This window comes from Phoca vitulina, unplaced genomic scaffold (assembly GCF_004348235.1).
Source record: "Phoca vitulina isolate PV1807 unplaced genomic scaffold, GSC_HSeal_1.0 scaffold6, whole genome shotgun sequence".
Taxonomy (NCBI): domain Eukaryota; kingdom Metazoa; phylum Chordata; class Mammalia; order Carnivora; family Phocidae; genus Phoca; species Phoca vitulina.
The window spans coordinates 64496068-64516714 of NW_022589709.1; the positions used below are offsets into that span (position 1 = coordinate 64496068).

At 44.6% G+C, this 20647-nt stretch overlaps 1 pseudogene; it reads right to left on the reverse strand.

The window, feature by feature from the left end:
- Positions 1–1244: 1244 nt before the first annotated feature.
- On the reverse strand, positions 1245–19176 carry LOC116632026 (annotated as a pseudogene).
- Positions 19177–20647: the final 1471 nt, after the last annotated feature.

The following is a 20647-nucleotide window of genomic DNA, read 5'->3' on the forward strand; positions in this document are numbered from 1 at the left end:
TTTGTAATTGCAGCATTAAATCAATTACAATGTAAGTATGTATCTTAGGTAGGTTAGATTGATTTCTCAGTAGTAAAGAGCAAGAGGTTTGCAAAGTATTTTTTATAAAATGAGGCCATTGGATCTGATTCAGTTGAGGATCATGAGCAAAGATAGAAGCATGAAGCGGGAGAAGCCACTGGACGCTGCCTCTGGAAGGTCAAAAAGGTGGATGAGATACACATGAGGAGAAGTAGGGAGGACATGGGGTTGAGGGAGTTATCCTGTGCCTTATCCTTGGTCAAGCTGGAGGTTAGGATGTGTTCAGAGTGAAGAAGGAAGTGAATTTAATAAAATCGACATAAAAGAGAGAGGGAAATCTAAAAGAGTCTCTTGGAGGGAATGGCGCTGCAGATCATGGGAACATTGCCAGGCAGTCTTGAAAGCCCAGCTGTGGTTGGAAATCACAGATTTGTCCGGAGCCTCATCGGCACCATGGTGTGAGCTTTGCCAGGGCGCTCAGCAAGAGTGCTTCTCTGTGGGAGCGCAGAGGAGCATGGCTGAATTAATCCCGGTTGGAGTTTCCCAAGCAGGAATGACAGAAGAATAAAAGGTCAAAGATATTATGTGTATTAACGAGGAGACTGAGTGGTGTAGCAGTGAACCATGATTAGAGCCAAAAGTGACGGCTAAGAAACTTTTCTGACCTAAAGGACCCTGGTCAACACCAGGGGCCCCAGCAGTGGTACATCCTTCCTCTTTCTAGTCCAACAGTGAAATCAGCTTTATTCCCTACTTGGTTTGTTAGTTGGGGGAGCTCTTTTAAAATATTTTTCTCTGTTTGGCCAAATGAAATTTTTGACACTGGCCTTCATGGGCTGCCATTCTCCCAGGTTGCCGTAAAGAAAAAAATCCAGGGTTGACAACTTCCGTGGCCTCCTATTATAAATGGTGGTGGGCTTTGCTAAGCCGAAGGCAAGTGTTAACAAATCCAGAGGGAGAATAGCCCTTTGGTGAGACGATCAGTAAAAACTAAGCGGCAAATAGGAAATATAGCTAATGGAAAACTCTTGGTTTGAGAATTTCTGTAAATTGCCACATGTACTCTGAAGAGTGGGGCTCTTTAGAATCAGGAGGGAACTTACAAGTTTCCCGTTTAAATTTTCATCCAAATTTCCATTTCCAAATGTTGAAATCTTTTTTCTCAGACACCCAAATCTCTCTTATTGGGGGAGGGGTCTCCTGGGGGTGGGCCCGGGGCCCTCTCACTGCGCCCCCTGTTCATTGGCACCGCTCCCAGTGTCCTGTGGGGTCATCACACCAGGCAGCCCGAGTGGGCTGGGGCAGGGCTCCATGTGCAGGGCCTGGAAACTTCATCTGCCTGGGAGGCTAGCCCTTCAGTGGCTGGGGCCTGCGGCCGCCCAATCTCACTGGTGAAACCACACTCTCCCAGCACCCTGCCGCCATCCAGAAGCTGGTCATCCCTGTAGAGCAGCTTCATGTCAGGGCGCCGCTTGAGGATGCCCTCGACGATGCGCTTCAGCTTCAGCACTGGACTCCACTCCTTCGCCTCCGTGATGATGATAGTCTTGTGGCACCGGATCAGGAGAAACACATCCTGGGGGGCGGCAGGCCAGTGTGAGGGGGGATCCCTAGACCCCACCTTGCAGGGCCTGCCACCCCCCGCCCCTCTATAGCTTCCATACCCCCCCTCATCCTGCCCCAGCCCAGCCTCCAAATGTTGAAGTCTTAAGTATTAGCCTCTAGCTGCATAATCCAAATCCCAGCCTGTTCCCCTCTGCTCCTTAACTACAGAGGAAGCAAAAAAGAGTACAGGAAAGGAAAAGGGTCGCCACCCGATGCCCGTATTTAGATTTGGGGACTAAAATAGGGAGTGAGGGGGAGTGAGGGGAGAGTTGGCTCACCAGCAGAGTTACTGGAAGCTGAGGACATCTGGCAGTTGGCAGGCAGCTCAGTGACATTGGGAATGTCAGGGGCCCTGGGGGACGGGGGCACGAACTGTGGGAATTGATAGGGGTTGCAGACCAATGTGGAAACTAACACTAAATGGCTAATAAGTTGCTAGGGATTCCTGCCTTGAAGGATCATGACTAGAAGTGACTAAAACCAACAAGAATTAGGGTCATGAGTATATCACAAAGTGGGAAAAGGGTATAAAGAGGAAATTCACAGAAGGAAAAACCCAAATGGCTAATAAGTATATGAACAGTTACATAAACACTAATAATCATAGAACTGCGAACAAAAATGAGTCGTTGGAGACTGGCAAAAATTAGACACTGAAATAAAGCATTGGCAACGACGTGGAGGCGTAGGAGGCCTCAGACATCGCTAATGGCCGTGCAGACCAGTAAAGCCATTCTGGAAAGTGATTTGGCAGAACTTAACGGAACAAACGTGAGACTGCTCTGTGACCAGGGATTGTTTTCTCAACATAGACCCAAGAGAAAGTCCTTTAAAGTTTCTGTAGGGACATCACCAAGGACACCATCATGGTGGTGGTCCTGGTAAGGAGAAGTTGGAAACCTTCTAGGTGCTTGTCGCTAGGGGAGTGTATGGGAAAATGGTAGAGGCACACAGTGGTCTGCTCTTCAGTACTTAGAAGCAGGAACTAGATGTGCTCAGGGTAGAAGGATAGATTTTTAAAAAATAGTGCTGAGTGAAAAACCAAAGCTGAAGAAAGAGAACAATACCATCCACAATGTGAAACATATGCAGACACAGTAAGTGGCCCTGAATATTTTGCAAAGATGCTGTATTTATTTAGGAAATTAGAATGGCTATAACAGAAGCACTCTAAATGATCATACATTAAACTAGATACATTTTTTTCTCTTGTAAAAATTCAGATGGGCAGCCGACGGGAGTACTGTGACTCAAAATCACCGAGGACCCAACTGCTTCTATTCTTGTGCTTTCCCACCTCATTGTGGCTTATAGGTCCGGGTCCTCTGAGGCTGCTTGATCTCCTCCCTCACCCTCCCAGTTGGGGCATGGGAAGGAAGAATAGGAAGGAGAAGTACACATTTCTGCCTATAGGGCAACCTAGAAGTTGACACGTCACTTCTGCCCGTGTCCCATTGCCAAAATTAGGTGGTGTCATCAGCCTAACAGCCCGCTACAAATTCTGTTAGTGTGTAAGGGGGACAAGAAGCAGTGTCCATCACAAACATGTACATAAGTAATGCAAATCAGGCACATTAACGTGGGGACCCGAGGAGGGAGGAATGGAGATCAGGAGGAACGAGGAAGAAGGACATTTATATGAAACAAGAAAGCGTCCTTATGTGGGTTCATGAGGACAGTATATCATAAACTAAGACCTATGATTAAGGCATTCCTCTGCACCTGGAGTTCATTTAAAAAAAAAAAAAGGAAGAGACAAGGAATGGAAATGGAAGGGAAGGAAGAACAGAAAAGAAAGAAGGACGGCAGAGGTTCCAGTCGTGTGGAAAGTTCTCAGGGGAGCTGTATGGGGGACTGACACTGCACCGTGAGTTGCAGCTATTCCAGGACCAGAGGGCACTGTTGCTAATAGTCTCGTGAAACTGCCAAAGAGAAGCCATGTTGGCCTCTGATGTCCTAGGTCAGCTCGTCTTTGTGTCCCTGCTGTTCCCTGAGCAATTCCAATTGCTTGAGTGCACAGAGAACTGGTTCCGTGGAAGATCAGGGGTGGGATTTTCCAGGCTGAGGATTCTGTGGGTCAGTGAGCTGGCCATCCTCACTTGCAAACCCCAGGAAGAACAGAGAGATGGGCAGCGGGGCTAAACTCTCATGCTGCCCTGCTCTGGGGAGGAAGGAACGAAGAGGAAGAAGCAGGCTCACCAGGCTGCAGAGTGTTTGGTGGGAAAACACTGACCTGGGTTGAGAGTTTAGCAAATCCCATTTGACTATTGCCCAGAAGAGAGGCCTCAGTGATTATGCTGTAGTTAACTCAGAAGTGGCTATAGTGAACATCATTAACATATACATGTATTATGGAAGTCAGTTATTTTGTATTTAGAGGACCGCTCTCAGTGTCTTTGGTAGAATAGAAAGAGAGAGTAAGAATAGCTTAGAAACAATACAGCTGCAAGGTCACGTTCTTGTTTTAAGACTTGTAGATGAGCAGTCTTGGGCAGTCACTTAACCTCTTACAGCCTCCCTTTCCTCACTGGCACAAGGAACCGAACAGTAGTCACCTAGCAGGGTTAGTTAGGACACTGTAGGTAATGCCATAAAGTGTCTGCAATGCCTGGCTTACAGAGGGGTCCGACCATTATTACCATTATCCACTAAATATTGGAATAGGTCTTTTCCCCTATAAATGTTTAGTTGGTCACTTGGTTAACTCTTCAGTTCACCATATTTCTTTGCTAATAAGTGTGTGTGCATGTGTGGAGAGTGAGGGACAGCATTAACACTGCATCTCTCATTTCCATATAAACTGGGCATCTTTAATTCTGTTAATCATTTTGAACCTGCAAGTCAGTCCTTTTGTCCATTGTTGAAACAGTTGGTTCTGGGAAACATGACAACATAAGCCACAAAGAACAAGCGGGGGGAGGGGAGTGGCGGGGGACGCATGAAGTCAGGTGACGTGGCGAGAAGACTTTGTTTTGATCAGGTACTTGGGCAGCCTTCCAATCTTTGGTTATGCCATTACAAAAGAAATGCCACTCAGAACCTTTGAAACTGCTGACGGAAAAAAAGAGTCAATGGAACAAAATCTTGAACTTGGAGGAATCTTAGCTGTCCCTGAGAGCGGTCCTGCTGTTTTCTGGGAACACGTGCAAAAGTAGAATAAGGGGCAACACACCAGTGCATTCAGAATGAAGCTCTGCACTCCGGGAGAGCCAAAGCGAGGCTTCACCTAGCTCAAGGACCAAATCAATCACCAACACAGCTCAGATTTCAAACACGCTGATAGAGAAACCAGTATTTTTCAGTGAGTGACTTCCAGCATCTACTTCCATCCCAAACTGAAAGAAATCTAATAATAGCAAGGAGACTTCTCCACTCTCTGGGATTTGCGAGACATAATAACACCTCTGAAGGATTAAAGGTATCATCTGCATTTCTTGCCCTATTAAGACCTGATTGTCTTTCAATTACTACCCATTGCTCGGTCTCTGGCTCTAAGACCCGACAGTAGTTAAGAGAGAATGTATTTATTGTGAAATCATGCATATTTTAATGGGGCCCCTTAGCACAAACTTATTTCTTAAGGATAGGATACTAATCATAGAAATTAGGGAACGCATTTGCAAACTTTAAATTGAACCTCATTGCAGCGCAGTAAGTTTTGAAGAAATGAACACCCTGCACCAAGAAAAGGAGATATGTAATGATCATTTCTTCATAAAAAGAATATAGATTAATGGTATAAAAATGTTCTCGCTCACTTCTAGGAAAGGTCTGTAGATGAGTTTGTCCGTTGTGCGCAAGGAGAACTATGTAGATAATTTCTTTTTGCCTTGGCATTCAATTGTAACACTTCCTTTTATGCACATACCTGTAACCTCTATCCCTTCGTCTCTTTTATATAATCTCTTTTTTGTTCTTTAATTCTTAATTCTCCTATTTTATATAATATTTGATTTTATGAGATGCCTGGGATATTCCTGGAGATCTAGGTGTTTTAAAAATCAGTCAGATAAACCCTTTCTCCCCTGGGTGAAATGAGGTGAATTCCCTTAATATTCCATTACCACACACAGACATTTGCCACAGTCTTTAGGAACTTTCTTGTTGTCCTTATGTTCAAGTTGCTTCTTTCCCTGAAAGCTACCCTGTCCCCTTAACCTTCACTATCCTGTTCTGGCTCAAGTAGTGGCCTTATCGTGCCTAGATTACACCGTCTCCGCCCTGCCACGCTCTCCAGCCAATTTCCCTTCCATTTAATCCCCAAAGTGATGCCAAGTTGACTTTCTTTATAGACAGCTCAAGGCCTCCAAGGTCACTCTCTGCCATGGCTGAAAGCTAAGGTTATGTTCATTCAGCCCCAGACTCTAATCAGAAGTGAGTGGCTAAAAGCCCAAGGACGGTGTGACCAGCCTCCCAGGCTGTTAGGCCCAGCCAGGTGAGTAGGTTGTTTTCTTCTGGAGGGATTTGAACTTTCCTTATTGAGACCAAATAGACATGACTGAGCTTTTATTCCCAAGGATTGTTGTCTTATCTGCCAAGTCTCAGTCACAGGACAGGGGCTCCAGGAGTTAGCATGTTTATTACTGGACGTGGTGACAACCGTTGACGCCTTTGGTCTGTGAAAAAGGGATTACAGATCCATCCAAGGACCATGGAAGAGAAGCACTTTCAGAGAGAAAACAACAAAAATAGTTTGCTGTAGTACATGCTCTTTACCTGGTGCTCTTGACGGGGCGTTCGCTTGGGACCTCCCTTAGCTAACCTCTGCGTGTTGGCTGGCTCAGGGTGCCACTCACCAAGCCAATGTCATGTGGTCTGCTCGTTTTCTAGGGCTGCTGGAACCAAGTACTAAAACTGGGTGGCTTCCAACAACATAAATTTATTTTCTCAGTGTTCTTGAAGTCTGGAAGTCTGAGATTAGGGTATCAGCAGGTCCATGCTCTCAGGTCCATGCTCTCTCTCTGAGGCTTTGGAGGAGAATCATTACTTGCCTCTTCCTAGCTCCTGGCAGTTTGACCTTGGCATTCCCTGGTTTGTAGCTGCAGCCTTCCACAGCGTGCCTCCGCCCAACCCAAAGCCGTCCTGTCCCTTATGTCTCTGTGTCTTCACGTGACCTGCTCTTGGCTTAGAAGCATACTGTCACATTAGATTGAGAGCTCGTCTTACTCCAGGAAGACTCCACCTTAACTAATTACATCTGCAAAGACGTATTTCCAAATATAAGGTCAGATTCTGAGGCATTGGGGTTAGGACTTTAGCATATCTTTTTGGAAGTACATGATTCAACCCATAACTCTGGGATAAATGTAAGTTCGCGTCTCCCAGGCGCCCTTAGATACTCTGGGCAGGAGGAACAACTTTATCCTTAAGGTGGAGATGACAATGTTGGGGTGGCATCAGGGTGTTGGAGAGAGCGCACGTCCTCACCTCTCCAGGGCTCAGAAATCACCCTTTGCTCTTTGTCTGAGCCCTGCCATGTTGGTCTGCTAGCTGGCACGCGCCACAGCCAGTGTCCTGACGACGTTTCTGTCTGTGTTTGTAGAGTGCGCAATCAGAGCCGCATCTGTGCCATTAAAATGCTTGCAGATCTGCCAGGAACATGAATGACAGGCATTTTCCACAAAAGTTTCTCTTCCTCAGTCAAGCCAGGAACTGTTTCTAAAAGCACCACAGAGGCACTGAATTCCCGAGGGATCCGTCTCTTTGCAGGGAGCCAGACTTGCCATCAAGTGCCAACTTCCTCTACCCAAGGTTCCAGGGCCCACCCCTCACAGGCCGAGTCTAGAAGAGCATTTGGCTGGAGGCTGGCTTCAAGGGAGAAGTGGGCAATGTGCTTCTGCCTGCAGATCGTACCCCAAGGTCATCCTTGGGACGTTGGGGGGCATTGGGAGAAAGTGGAGGGGACTGAGGACGGCTCAGGTCTGCCCTGACGCCCTAATGAGGAGCACGTGGGTGGAGAGGGTGGACAGGCCCACAGTGCTGACAGCCCCGAGCCAGTGGACCGCCACCCAGCCTCCCAGCTGCTGCTGCCGCTCCAGTCCCTGGTGGCAACTACCTGGGTCTTCCTTTGGTGCAGCAAGGGCATGCGGAAGGCCAAAAACAAGGAGCTCTGTGGCGCTAGCCCAGGGCACAACCGAGGAGAGGGAGGGTGTCCAGGGTGCTTGGCCACACGCCGCCCCTCCCAGCACCCTCGGTCCCTTTGCCTGCCTCAGCCCATGTCAGCAAAACCTTGCTCTGACTTGGCTGGCTCTCGCCCTCTGTGCTACCATGTAGATAGACATGAAGTAAATCTGGGCTCCGTGCTCAACGTTGATCTCAAAACAAAAATCCAACAAGAAAGCCTTAGAAAAACGCTGTCTCTCCTGAAATCTTAAATAAGGTGGCAAAGATGGGTAGCAGAAAACAGCAGCAAAATGTCTAAAAACTGATCTTAAGGATTCTCTCCCCAGCTGATCCCCACACTCTCTTTTCTCCTCTCCCCCTTCTCCAGCTTTTTAATCCAGGGCTTCTGCAGATCTACGCTATCCTATGAAAAGTGATCTTCTTTTTTAAAAATTTTATTTATTTATTTGACAGAGAGAGACAGCCAGAGAGGGAACACAAGCAGGGGGAGTAGGAGAGGGAGAAGCAGGCTTCCCGCTGAGCAGGGAGCCCGATGTGGGGCTGGATCCCAGGACCCTGGGATCATGACCTGAGCTGAAGGCAGACGCTTAACGACTGAGCCACCCAGGCGCCCCTGAAAAGTGATCTTCTTGACTCTGCCTTACCATAATTCTGCTTTTGGACCCTATTTTTTATTATCAAAACAAAGACAGCAGAGCAGTGTGAACAGAGGTCTTCCTGTAGAAGGCTTGTAGGGGAAATATTTAACCAGTAATGATTTGAGTCCATACTACACTCCCAAAGAACCCTGAAAATCTTTCACTCCTCTATTCTATAGCTAGATTCTAACCCAGTATCAGCCGGTCATCCCATAACTGCTGGTCAGCAGTTACGAACAGCAGAATGGGAGAAATTCAACCAATGTCTCCTCATCCTGGGTAGTCAAGACCTCCTGAGGAGGGACTGGGGTAACTCTCTCTGAACAGAGATGCCATGTCTGGAACAATTATCTGTGCATATAAATTATGTGTTTGTGTGTCGTATATATGTCAAGCTCCGATTTTAGCTCACGTTACTGCATCATGAGCCAGCTGAGCAGCCATCACTAGATTTCCTTTTATGGGCTTAGGATTTCACACACACCATTCATTTAATATTAGACTTTTTAAATTAAAGTAATTAAAAAAAAAAAAAAAACCCTTCCTGATGTCTGACTCAAAGAGAAAGAATGGAAAGCTAAAAACAAGACACGACATCAGCTGAAATAAACTTGAATGCCCACCATGCTTTTTATTCTCAACCCTCATGCAGAAAGATCTCATTTGTTCAATGAACCAATTAATACTAATGACTGTAATTGTCATTCAAATGATGTGAGTTCACAGGATAAAGATAAAAACAGTTTAATTCAGTGTTCCAGGAAAATAAAAGTGCTCATCAGGTTGAGAGGAGGAAGACACTAACAATTATAGTCCAGAAAAGTCTAGGCACCGTGTGCATCTGTCTGTGGTTCTTGACTGGGAATTCTGCCTGAGGCAATGTGTCCGCGAGCTGCCATCCTCCTGCGTCAGGCTTGGCCCCGCGTCCACAGCAAGCCCACACCTGGCTGGCGGGCCAGATGCTCACAAACTGAGCTGCCTGCCGTGGAAGGCGTTCACCCTGAGCCTGATAGAGATGGTTTACCACATTTGCCCTTGGTGCTTCCTGGATTGAAACTTCGGACTGTTTTTTGACTTCATTAATAATGAAGAGGGAAATAGAAGCTCTTTTTCTGTGAAGTTGGATGATGCTGCTGAGTTTTATTTTTGTACCTCAGGATTTCTTTTTTCCTCCGTCATTCAGGAAAGCTATTAGATAGATAGCCCTGGAAGATATCTTTGTAAACCTCCTCTCTGTCTTCTGATACTAGATAGGAGCAGTTTGAAATCATCTTCAAGGGATGAGCTTGGGAGTGGGGCAAGGGGTGTGGGGGAGTGGAGCAGAGGGTGGGGAGCCAAGCTTCCCCCTCGTGACCACGCGGTGGCCAAGTGACAGCACAGGGCAGGAAGACTGGCAGCGTGTCTGGAGGTGGGAGGGGTGCTCCAAGGCTCCAAGCTCCCATTACAGCTCTAGCTTCATAGCTCCCCAGCTTAAGAATCTATGACATGAAAAGCCCAAAATCCCATCTGGGAAGTAATTGCAGACCTCCTAACCAAGCCAGTTCAACCAGGTCTAGATTCTGAGGCTCAAAGATTCTTGTGGTTTATGGACCAAATGTCCCCTAAAATCAATGTGGGAAATAGCAGGTGATAGAAGCTTCTGGCATTTAAGAATGCTTTGATAAGATTGATTGAAATATCCCAGGGACCCAAAGAGGCTATTTTAGCACCCCGCAGCTTGTCAGCACACAAGGGACACTCGCTTTAATCTGGGGGATTTTCACATTCGCTTTCTGAAGACGGTTGCCGTGACCTGAGGGTGTGTGAGTGACGTCATGTTTAATGCTGTTAAGCCATGTTTTGTGACAGTGGCCCACATTTAGTGTAGCCAGAACCACAAATGTGTCTTAGTGACCTTTAGCTAGTATATAAAGGCACATGCAACAACAATCTCTTCTACTATGGTTTTTATTTTTCCATCTAGAACCACTGAAGGTCGTCTCTGCAGTCACACCCAGCTAACGAACCCCAGAGCGTTGTGCTTCATCTCAATCCAGTGACCTGTTTCACACTCAGCCACCCAGGCTCCTGCAGGCAGCACGCCACGTTTCAGTATCTCTCAGTGGGAGCTCGACTGGCATTTGGGGGAAGGAGGAAGAGGAGAGTGAGAGGGGTTGGGGTTCGGGCAGTTCATTGTATGGAGCTGTCCCTGCAGTGAGGAATGAGTAGCATGTCTCTCCCGCCACCACCCCCATCAACCACATTAAATCCCTCTGCCAATAGGCATTTCCAGATGTCCCTTTGGGAAAGAGAAACGCAGTTAAGAAACTATGTAAAAAGAAGTCAGTGAGTAATAAAACCTCAAGTGTCTTGCACAGCTGAGCATGAGGAACTGAAAAATTAGGACACCAAGTGGCCAGAGTGCATGGAGGTATCATTCTGAGTCCAGGCATTTTGCGCCCCATGGTATCCCAGAAGCTATCTTATTTGTAGTCTTGGATAAAGAGAAGACTTAAATAGCTGAGTAGAGAGAAGTGGAGATTGGAGAATCATTAGACCACTGACTGGTGCACATCATCCTGGTTCCCAGTGCTGTCCCAGTCCCTGGATACACAAGCGGCTCATGAGACGTGCTGTACTCTCTGCTCTCGGAGTCCATGGGACTGCCCAAGTGCTTAAAATAAATCTTCTCCCGCTTTGTGTTTTGGTTTCAGCTAGTTTAAGGTGTCTCAGTTATTTTCAACCAGGAAAACTTGACTCAGAACTCAGACTTGAAAGAATAATTAATAATGCATGAAGCTGATAAAACGAGTCATTAACACAGCAAGGTCATCGAGGAAATGACATCCAGATGGTGACCACGTTTGCCTGGAATCTGTGTATGGCCACTGTCCCTCTTTTACATCCAGTGTCCCTGTTTGATAATAAATTATATGGTCACCCTAGCCACAAAATGGACAACGAGGTCTTCATGAGGAAAGTTGACCTTAACACACGGGGGGACTTCAGATAAAAGAAGGAGGAAACATTTTACCCAAGAGTCTCCTTTTGTTATAGATGCACCTGGACATGGTTCAAGACGAAATATAGCTGCCTCCAAACTGCCAGGCTGTGGATAAATTAAAAAGGGAGAAGGTAATATTACCTTATTATGTTTTCTTCCCTGACAAACTCATATAATAAAATCTGTTATCGTGACCCATTAGAGTAACTAATTCTGGTTTGGCGGACAGAATGACAAATGTTTTAGGTCTTAGAATCTAGGAAGAGGAATGTTGTCTAATAACGTTACTTAGATGACCCCATCTGCTTAGTATCCTCTCCTGCTGCAAACGGAGCAAAGCAGAAGCCCGATTCTTTCCTTTATAAGGTCAGTGGTGATTCCCATGGTTGAGGGACATATGAAGAGAAGGTCTGTGTGAGAGGCCAGGAATCACACTGAGGCAGCACTTGGCAAAAGCCACTGTGTCTCTGATACCAGCCAATCAGGTTGTTTCCCGTTTTGAGTTTTCTGTTGCTGGGGTAACGGCTCCAGCATGTGGAGTCCAAAGCCAGAACTTGCTTTGCTTTTGCTTTTTAATTTTATTTCATTAATTTGGGACATGTAGGTAGTACTTGGAACACTTCATGTCTGCTCCTTTATCTTGCAGTAATTCATTTTATCAGTGAGACCTTACCTAGCTAGTCCTGTCATTGTGCTTATCCCTGGGGCCAGGTTGCTCTGAACAAAGAGGTCCTCTGACCCCGTTTAACACAAAGGACGTCTCTACCCTTTTGTGTGTGTGTCACTTTTCTGTTTAGCATTTACTTGTCTAGAAAGAGGGGGAAGAAAATTAGGATTGGACTGCCTTCTTCCATTCTACTCTTTGGTGGAAAGGCAGTATATAAATAAAGAGCAAGAATAAGGTTAACATAACTTCGGTCGTAAACTTCTCACTCTGACTTTCTGAGTAGCCCTGTGATGGTAAATTTTATGTGTCAGCTTGGCTAAGAGATGCCCACACAGCTGGTAAAGCATTATTTCTGGGTGTGTCTGTGAGGGTGTTCTGTAAGACATTAGCGTTGGACTTGGTGAGCTGAGTGGAGCAGTGAAGCGGATGACCCTCCCTGATGTGGGTGGGCAGCGTCCTGTTGGTTGAGGGCCTAAATCATAGACTAAAAAGGTGGTGGAAGGGCCAACTGGCTATTTCCCTGCTTGAGCTGAGACATCTGTCTTCTCCTGCGCTGGATGTCTTTGCTCCTGTTTCAAGGACTTGGACTGAATGACACCACCTTGTTTTCCGCTTCTCCAACTTGCAGATAGCAGATTACGAGACTTCTTGGCCTCCATAAGCCCTTGAGCCAATTTCTAGAATAAATCGCCTCAGAGATATCTGTCTCTCCATATCCTATTGGTTCTGTTTCTCTGGAGGACCCGGACTAATACAGTTCCTCCAGGAGCCTCCACTCACCTCTTTTTCTGTAAGATTTTCCTTTGTTACTATTTGTGGATGCTTTTGTGGATTTTAACTGCTCGTGTCCCTGGGGCTTAGACACCAGATGTGCCCCTGCTGGGTGCACCTCCAGGCCCTCTCTAGCTCTTGGCTATCCAGACTTGAGTAGCATTTCTTCTGCGACCTCTCGCTGCCATCCTGACTCTGCCTCCCGTGTCCCCCTTCCTTGTGTCTTCCCTTCTACTCTGGGAGGCTTCAGTGGATCCCTGACAGTTGACTCTCTTTCTCAAACTGCTCCCCTTCTTCCTCAGATTATTTGCAGCAATTAAGAGCCTGCCTTCTTTTCACATGTTCTTTGCCTTCTTTGTTCTTTCACATGTTCTTTGCCTTCAAAGAAAGAAAGAAAGAAAGAAAGAAAGAAAGAAAGAAAGAAAGAAAGAAAGAAAGAGAAAGAAAAGAAAAGTTTGCCATGGTCCAGACATTTGTTTTCAATCACACTCCTCTGGCTCTTGTCCTGTTGTGGGCTGTTCTTGTGTTGTGGGCTATCCAGTCATGAAAAACAGCACATCAATACGTTCTGGGTCTGTCAAAAATATCCCTTATTTTATACAAATCTTGTTTAACTTCTACGTGAGTTGGGTAATCTCTTCTGGGAGATACTCTCCCATGAGAGCAGAATTTAGCCCAGGTCTAGTCTCAGTCTATGCATGTCCTTCCTGGCTCTCCTCCCATCTTTGCAATGCTTTCTTTTAGAATCTCAATGCTACACATTTCTTGGTCAGACTGTTTTGAGGTGCAGGCGGTGCTCCAATGACTGTAACCTCTTAATTCATCACGTTGTGCTGTGAGTGTTTTATATGGCTCTTTCTGCCCTTTCCTCTCAAATCTGTCCAGATCCACTGGAGAGAGTTTTTAAAATCTTTAAGGAGTTCTCTTACCATGACCATGGATTTCCATTCAAAAATATCCTCATAGAAACACCCAGAATAAAAAGAAGGAAAGAAGGAAGGAAGGAAGGGAGGGAGGGAGGGAGGGAGGGAGGAAGGAAGGAAGGGAGGGAGGAAGGAAGGAAGGAAGGAAGAAAAGAAAAGAAAAGAAAGAAAGAAAGAAAGAAAGAAAGAAAAGAAAAGAAAGAAAAGAAAAGAAAGAAAAGACCAGACCCAGAATAATGTTTGTTTGAGTAACTGTCTTGGTACCCATGGTCCAGTCAACATGACACATAAAATTAATCATCATCATTGTTTAATATTCTGGAATCACATAGTGGTGATGGTAGCACAACATTATGAATATACCAGAAACCACTGAAATGTATACATTGAAATGGTGGAAATTGTTAATTTAATGTTATGTGGATTTTAATTTAAAAAAGTTAAAAACCACAGAAAATATCTCTATATATTTTCTAAAAAGTCTTTCTCTCTTTCTGTGCTCTATCTCTGTGTATATGAAATATTCAATATATATAGAAACTATGTATATGAGAGAGATATACATATGTAAGATACATATATGAGAGATACAAATGTGTATAAACATATATATGCGTAAGAATTCACAATACCAAGTGCTAGCAGAGATACAGAGCAACTATAACTCTCATGCATCACTGTTGGGAATGAAAAATGAGAGTCATTTTGGAAAATAGTTTGGTAGTTTCTTTTTTTTTTTTTTTTTTTAAGCATACTCTTACCTTCAGACTCAAATATCCCACTCCTAGGTATTTACCCAAGAGAAATAAAACTTAGATTCACACAAAAAAAGTATTTGAGTGTTTATAGTCGTTTTTTTTTTTAGTCTTTCTTCCCCCTAAAAGAAAACAACCCAACGGTGCCTTGATTGATGAACAGATGAACAGAGTGTGTCATACTGGGCAGTAACAAGGAAGGGACTGCTGATATGTACAACAGAACAATGTCAGGTGTCCTATGCTAAGTTCAAGAGAACAGACTCAAAAGGCTATCTACTTTATGATTCTTTTCATATGGAAATCTGGAGAATTATTATATGGACATTCTGGAAAGGGCAGAACTGTGGGGACAGAAAACAGATCAGTGGTTTTCAGGGGTTGGGGCCAAGGTTAAGGGTTGACTACAAAGGAGAGATTTTGGAGCAAATGAAACTGTTCTATATCTTCATTGTGGTGACAGAGACACAACGTATGTATTCGTCTAATTCCTAGAACGTTGCTGTAAAAAAAGTCTAAATTTTATTATATGTAAATAATATTTGAATTTTTAAATATAGGGAAAGTGCATATATGTATCCCTATGTCTTGGCACAGATCTGACATACAGTCAGGCGCTCAATTAATGTTAATATCATCTTTATTTTTTAAAGTATTAAATAATAACATGGGATATAAGAGCTAAACTTTAATTTGTTCTGGGTTATCGGAACTTTTTCTGGCAGCCCTATTGAGATAAGGAGAAATTCCCTAGGGTAGTAAATAAAACTAGATTTGGGAATGGTTGGTTGAAGAATTTCCATGACTTTGCACATCTTTTATTTGGGGCAGGTATTTCATTTGTTCTTCATTTGTGTTGGGCCGGAAGGGGCCCAGCTCTTGTCAATGTGTATGGGAAGGAGGGAACTTCAATGGGCTGAAGTCTCAAATCCTGGCTTTGAGGTACCTAAAATACTGATTTGAGGTAAAATGAAAAAAGTAAGTGTAACGTAATGAGTTTTTCCTGAAATGAAATCTCTTCAACTTAAAGGACTGCCTGTTATTCCGACATCATTTGCTTTTTTTTTTTTTTAATTCAAATGGCTTTCATTTGTGAAAAAGTAGCTTGGTGGATGCCTTTTTGGTATTGTGCTGTTTTGAAATGTCATAAAAAGAGTCTGCAGGGCTGTTTCATTCTCTCTGTCTCTGTTTCCTCTTCTCTCATCTATTTTTTTTTTCTTTAAAGATCTTATTTATTTATTTGACAGAGAGAGAGAGAGAGCACAAGCAGGGGGAATGGCAGAGGGAGAGGGAGAAGCAGGCTTCCCGCTGAGCAGGGAGCCCAATGCGGGGCTCGATCCCAGGACCCTGGGATCATGACCTGAGCTGAAGGCAGACGCTTAACTGACTGAGCCACCCAGGCGCCGCTCTCTCTTACCTGTTTTACCCAGGCATGAGATCCAGGCATTGGTCTGGAAAATGCTGGTTGAGGACCGAGCTGAGGGGGCGGGGGTGGGGGGCCGGGGGGAGGGCCCCTGTGTCCGTGGCCCCCCCCCTCCTTCACTGCCCCCATCTCCACTGGGCTCTTGCACCCGGCTGACTTCGGCAGTGTGGCAGTCTAGCATGTCTCAGAAATGCTTTGAAAATTCACAAGGCGTTTTCTGAGTTTCAAGGACCTGTTCAGAAGTGTTGGATTTAAATGATCAAAAGCAAGTCTTCACAGGTCACGCATTTCCCCACATGAAGGGGAGGATTCACACCTCTTTGGATACTTTCCTATTTCACCCTGTCTGCCTGTAAGAACCAACAAGATGGCGCTGGTTCCCTCTAGGCCGTGTTTGGATCATGCTTTTCATCCTGGGCTCAAGCAAGGATCCCAGCGTGATCCCAAACGCCTGCTGATCCTGCTTCCCTTAGTTCGTAGATGTCACCTGCTATGAAGAGGTCCTTCCACTGGCCTGTAGGAACATGTTGCCACCTTTATGTAATGCCTTGTAAAGGCTTTCTTCGAGCTGAGTGTCATCCCAACTTTACTGAAGGTCAGGTTTGTTTCTGCAGCCTGATTGAGATTTACTAGGCTGCCACCCTGTGCCACCGGCTAAGGGAACCCAGAGTTCAGACTCATGGAGTGCCTTTGTGCCAGTACTTTAGGGGCCATCTGAATTTGTCCTAATAATATCTTATAATTCGTACACTCATTAACTGTTGACATAATGCCTTGCAGGTGTGATTTTATTTACAGATATTTTTATTAACGATTCCTTGTAACAAGCCCATGGAATGATTTGCTCTCTGCCTGGGAGGTCCTAATTTCTCCTCCCATCTTCCCATCTCTCAATCGTTGAGTGACAGGGTGGGGATACAAAGACTGGCCCCCTTGCCTCCAGGTGGGACCAACTTTGTGGTGCAACGACTTTCCATAGGATCAGACTGAAGCTCATCTCTGGCTGAGACCACATCTGGTTTTGCCCCACCTGCTCTTCTTCTCTTATTCCCCTTATCCTGACAGCATCCCTCAACAAATTATTTGAACGAGAATGCCTGTCTTAGACTCTGCTTCCAGGTAACCTGATCAAGACTGGCATGACCCCAGAGTTACCACAAATGGTGTGGATATGTGGAAGTCCGGTTGCCTTCAAGATAATTTGTCAAGATCACTGCCTACTAGAGATATTCCATACTTAGTGGCACCAACCAGCCCAGCCTAATCTTCTCCTTGGGAAGAAAGTTGGCCGCTGCCTTTTAGGTTATTTTCCTGAAAATTCCTGAATAAATAGGAATGTTTCCTGAAGAAACATTGTTGAGAGTAATAGAGCCTGCTGCACATCATGATATTGGTTATGCTGGGCACAGAGGTAAAAATGGTATCGAGTGTATAAATTTCTGGTGGCTACTGTAACAAATTACCACAAACTAGGTGGCATAAAATAATAGAAATTTATTCTCTCTTAGTTTTGGAATACAGATGTCCAAAACCAGTACCATTAGGGCAAAAGCAAGGTATTGGCGCCGGGGCTATGCTCCCTCTGGAGGCTCCAGGGGAGAATCTGTTTCTTCTTCTGGTCTCTGCTGCCTACCAGCATTTTTTGGTTTGGACCCACATTACTCTAATCTCTGTCTCTGAGGCCCCAGTGATTTTCCCTTCATCTGTGCCGTGAGTCCCTCTGCCTCCCATATATAAGAATATACATGATTGCATTTAGGACTCACTCTTATAAAATAGGATAATCTCCTCATCTCAAGATCCTTAACTTAATCTCATATGGAAAGATCTTATTTCCGTATAAAGTAGTATTTCCAGGTTCCAGGGATTAGAATATGGATCTCTTTGGGATCGGGACCGTTCTTCAGCCTGACACAAGGAGACAATTGTGGTGCTATTCTGCATTCCTGTGCTCTTCCATAATAAACCTCCATCATCAAAGGTGATCCAAAAACCTCTTCTTCACACGTTTTACACTTGCCATACTATATACTGTGGAGGACACACAGAAGTGAAATCACAGCCCTTGCTATCAAGAATCGTGCCATTATTTCAGGAGAAATACCCCATGCTCAACACTAAATAACACCTCAAATTAATATAATTTATTGCCATTGACACCGGATTCTTATAAGCCTTACATTCCAAGAAGGAGTGGAGAAAGCCACTGGGCTGGAGTGGTGACAGAAGGCTCTAGAGATGGGAAAGACTTGAGCCAAGCCTTAACATTTTGGCCAGGCAGAGGGGAAGAGAGTTGTCTTAATCCATTTTGGTAGCTATAACAAAATGCCACAGACTAAGTGGCTTATAAATAAGAAAAAAATGTATTTCTCACAGTTCTGGAGGCTAGAATTCTGGCACCAGCATGTTTGGGTGAAGATGGTCATCCAGGTTACAGACTTCTCATTGTGTCCTCACATGGTAGAAGGGACCAGGGAGCTCTGGTTGGTGGTGGTGGAGGAGGGGGGATCTCTTTTATCGGAGCAATAATCCCATTCATGAGGGCTCCATCCATGTGATTTTCTGATATCACATTGCATTAGGATTCCAACTTGTGAATTTTGGGAAGACACAGACATTCAGACCACAGCAAGAGTTCAATTTATTTTCTCATTTGATTTCTACAGTTGCCCTTTAGGACTGTGTCCTTCAAACATTTTTGGCTCAATTCATATTAACAAATACATTTTATATCATGACCTAATGTATAAAATGTATTTATGAAATAAAAGTTTCTCAAGACAATATTTATCTTCAACACTTACGAGTTCTGATATACTTTTATATTCCATTCCATTTCATTTCATTCTGTTTCATTAAAAAATGCCAGTTGAGGCTCAATACCTCAGTAAATTGAGTTATAACCATTAGAGTGGATTGAGACATAAACATTTAAAAACCACCACTTCACTGAAAATATTGTATCATGATTTCTGACCATACTGGTTATTAGCTATCTGTTGTGGCACCTGACAATTATCCCCAAAATAAGTGGCTTAAAACAACACCCCCTTATAAGCTGAGTTTCTGTGGGTCAGGCATCCAGTCATTGCTTAGCTAGATGCATAGGGCTCATGGTCTCACAGTCTCTGAAAAGGCTGCAGTCAAAATGTTGGCCAGAGCAGTGGTCTCGTCTGAAGGCTCAACCGAAAAGCAGAAGATTTCACTTCCAAGCTCACTCACATGCTTGTTGACAGGACTCAGTTCCTTAGAGGATTTGAAGGTCATAATTCTTTGCTAGCTGTTGGCTGGGCACCTGCCTCAGTTCATTTCCTTGTGGACATCCTTCGCTGATTTCATCAGAGTGAGTAAAATAGAGAGCAAGAGGGAATGAGCAAGATACCATCGGTTTTTTTGTCATGTAGTCTCAGAAGTGATATCTCACAACTTTTACTATATTCTATTTGTTAGAAGAGAGTCACTTAGTCCAGCCCACACCTAAGGGGAGAGAACTGTGCAGTGGTGTGAATACCAGGAGGCTGGGAGTTACAAGGAACTGTCTTAGAGGCTGCCTACCATACTGATAAATCTGGTATCAGCAAGAGAAGGACTTAGTGGCACTTGGCGGGTATTGAGCATAAGCTGCAGTCTCACCTGCTCAGCCCTTCCATGAGCCATCTTGACCTGTGGCAGCGCATCCAGGGTGACTATTGTCTACAGTTATGACCCTAAAGAACAAAATGCTGAGGAGCATGGCCTCGAGCTAAATAGGAAAGCAAGCATGTAACCTTCATTTGACATTGGGGGGGTGGGGAATGAGGTGTGAGGATTGATTTGCTCATGGTCATACTGTGAGTTAGTGATAATACTATAGTTAGAGCACAGCTCTCCCATCTGGAGAGATGAGTAATTTGACCACCATTAGTCAGCTCTCCTAACTTAGTAAGTTGTTAACCTGACCATGGTTACACAGCTAGGTGTTTAACATGGTGACATACTGTGTCATAGCAAGCTAGAAGTTTGAATGAAAAGAACTAATTATCTCTTTTTGGTGAAATTTGCCAATTTAGGAATTTTTACTTTCTCTGAGGCAGAGAGTATAACTTTTATAAAGGAAGCCAACTGTGTCACTCTTTTTCAGATTTCCTCACAAAAGGTGGGCACTGTTCTCTTCTGCCTAACTGCAGTCCATTCTTTATTAATAACAAGAAACTCTAGTGGTCTTTAGAATTTTGATAATAATTAAAAATACTGAGAAATCTTTTTTTTTTAAGATTTTTTTAATTTATTTGACAGAGAGAGAGACAGCGAGAGCTGGAACACAAGCAGGGGGAGTGGGAGAGGGAGAAGCAGGCCTCCTACAGAGCAGGGAGCCCGATGCGGGGCTCGATCCCAGGACCCTGGGGATCATGACCTGAGCTGAAGGCTGACGCTTAACAACTGAGCCACCCAGGCACCTCCCCCCAAAAAATACTGAGAAATCTTAAGAACAGAATGCTATGCCGCACAAAATCTAGGGTCTTTCGACTTTTTATTTATTTACTTGAAGGAATGAAAGCTTCACATTTGGGAAAATGATTTCAAATCCTTAGCCGCCTCCTTTCCGCTAGGGCTCTGTGTTTTAGGCCTTTATAGTGTTGTAGCCATGCTCTGATGAGTAGCCAGTGACTCATTGATGGGTCTATTTTATATAGAGTATTTTCCGGTGTGTTGAATGTAGTCTGGACCTTAGGCAGGTGAGGGTGACTTCCTGCAGCAG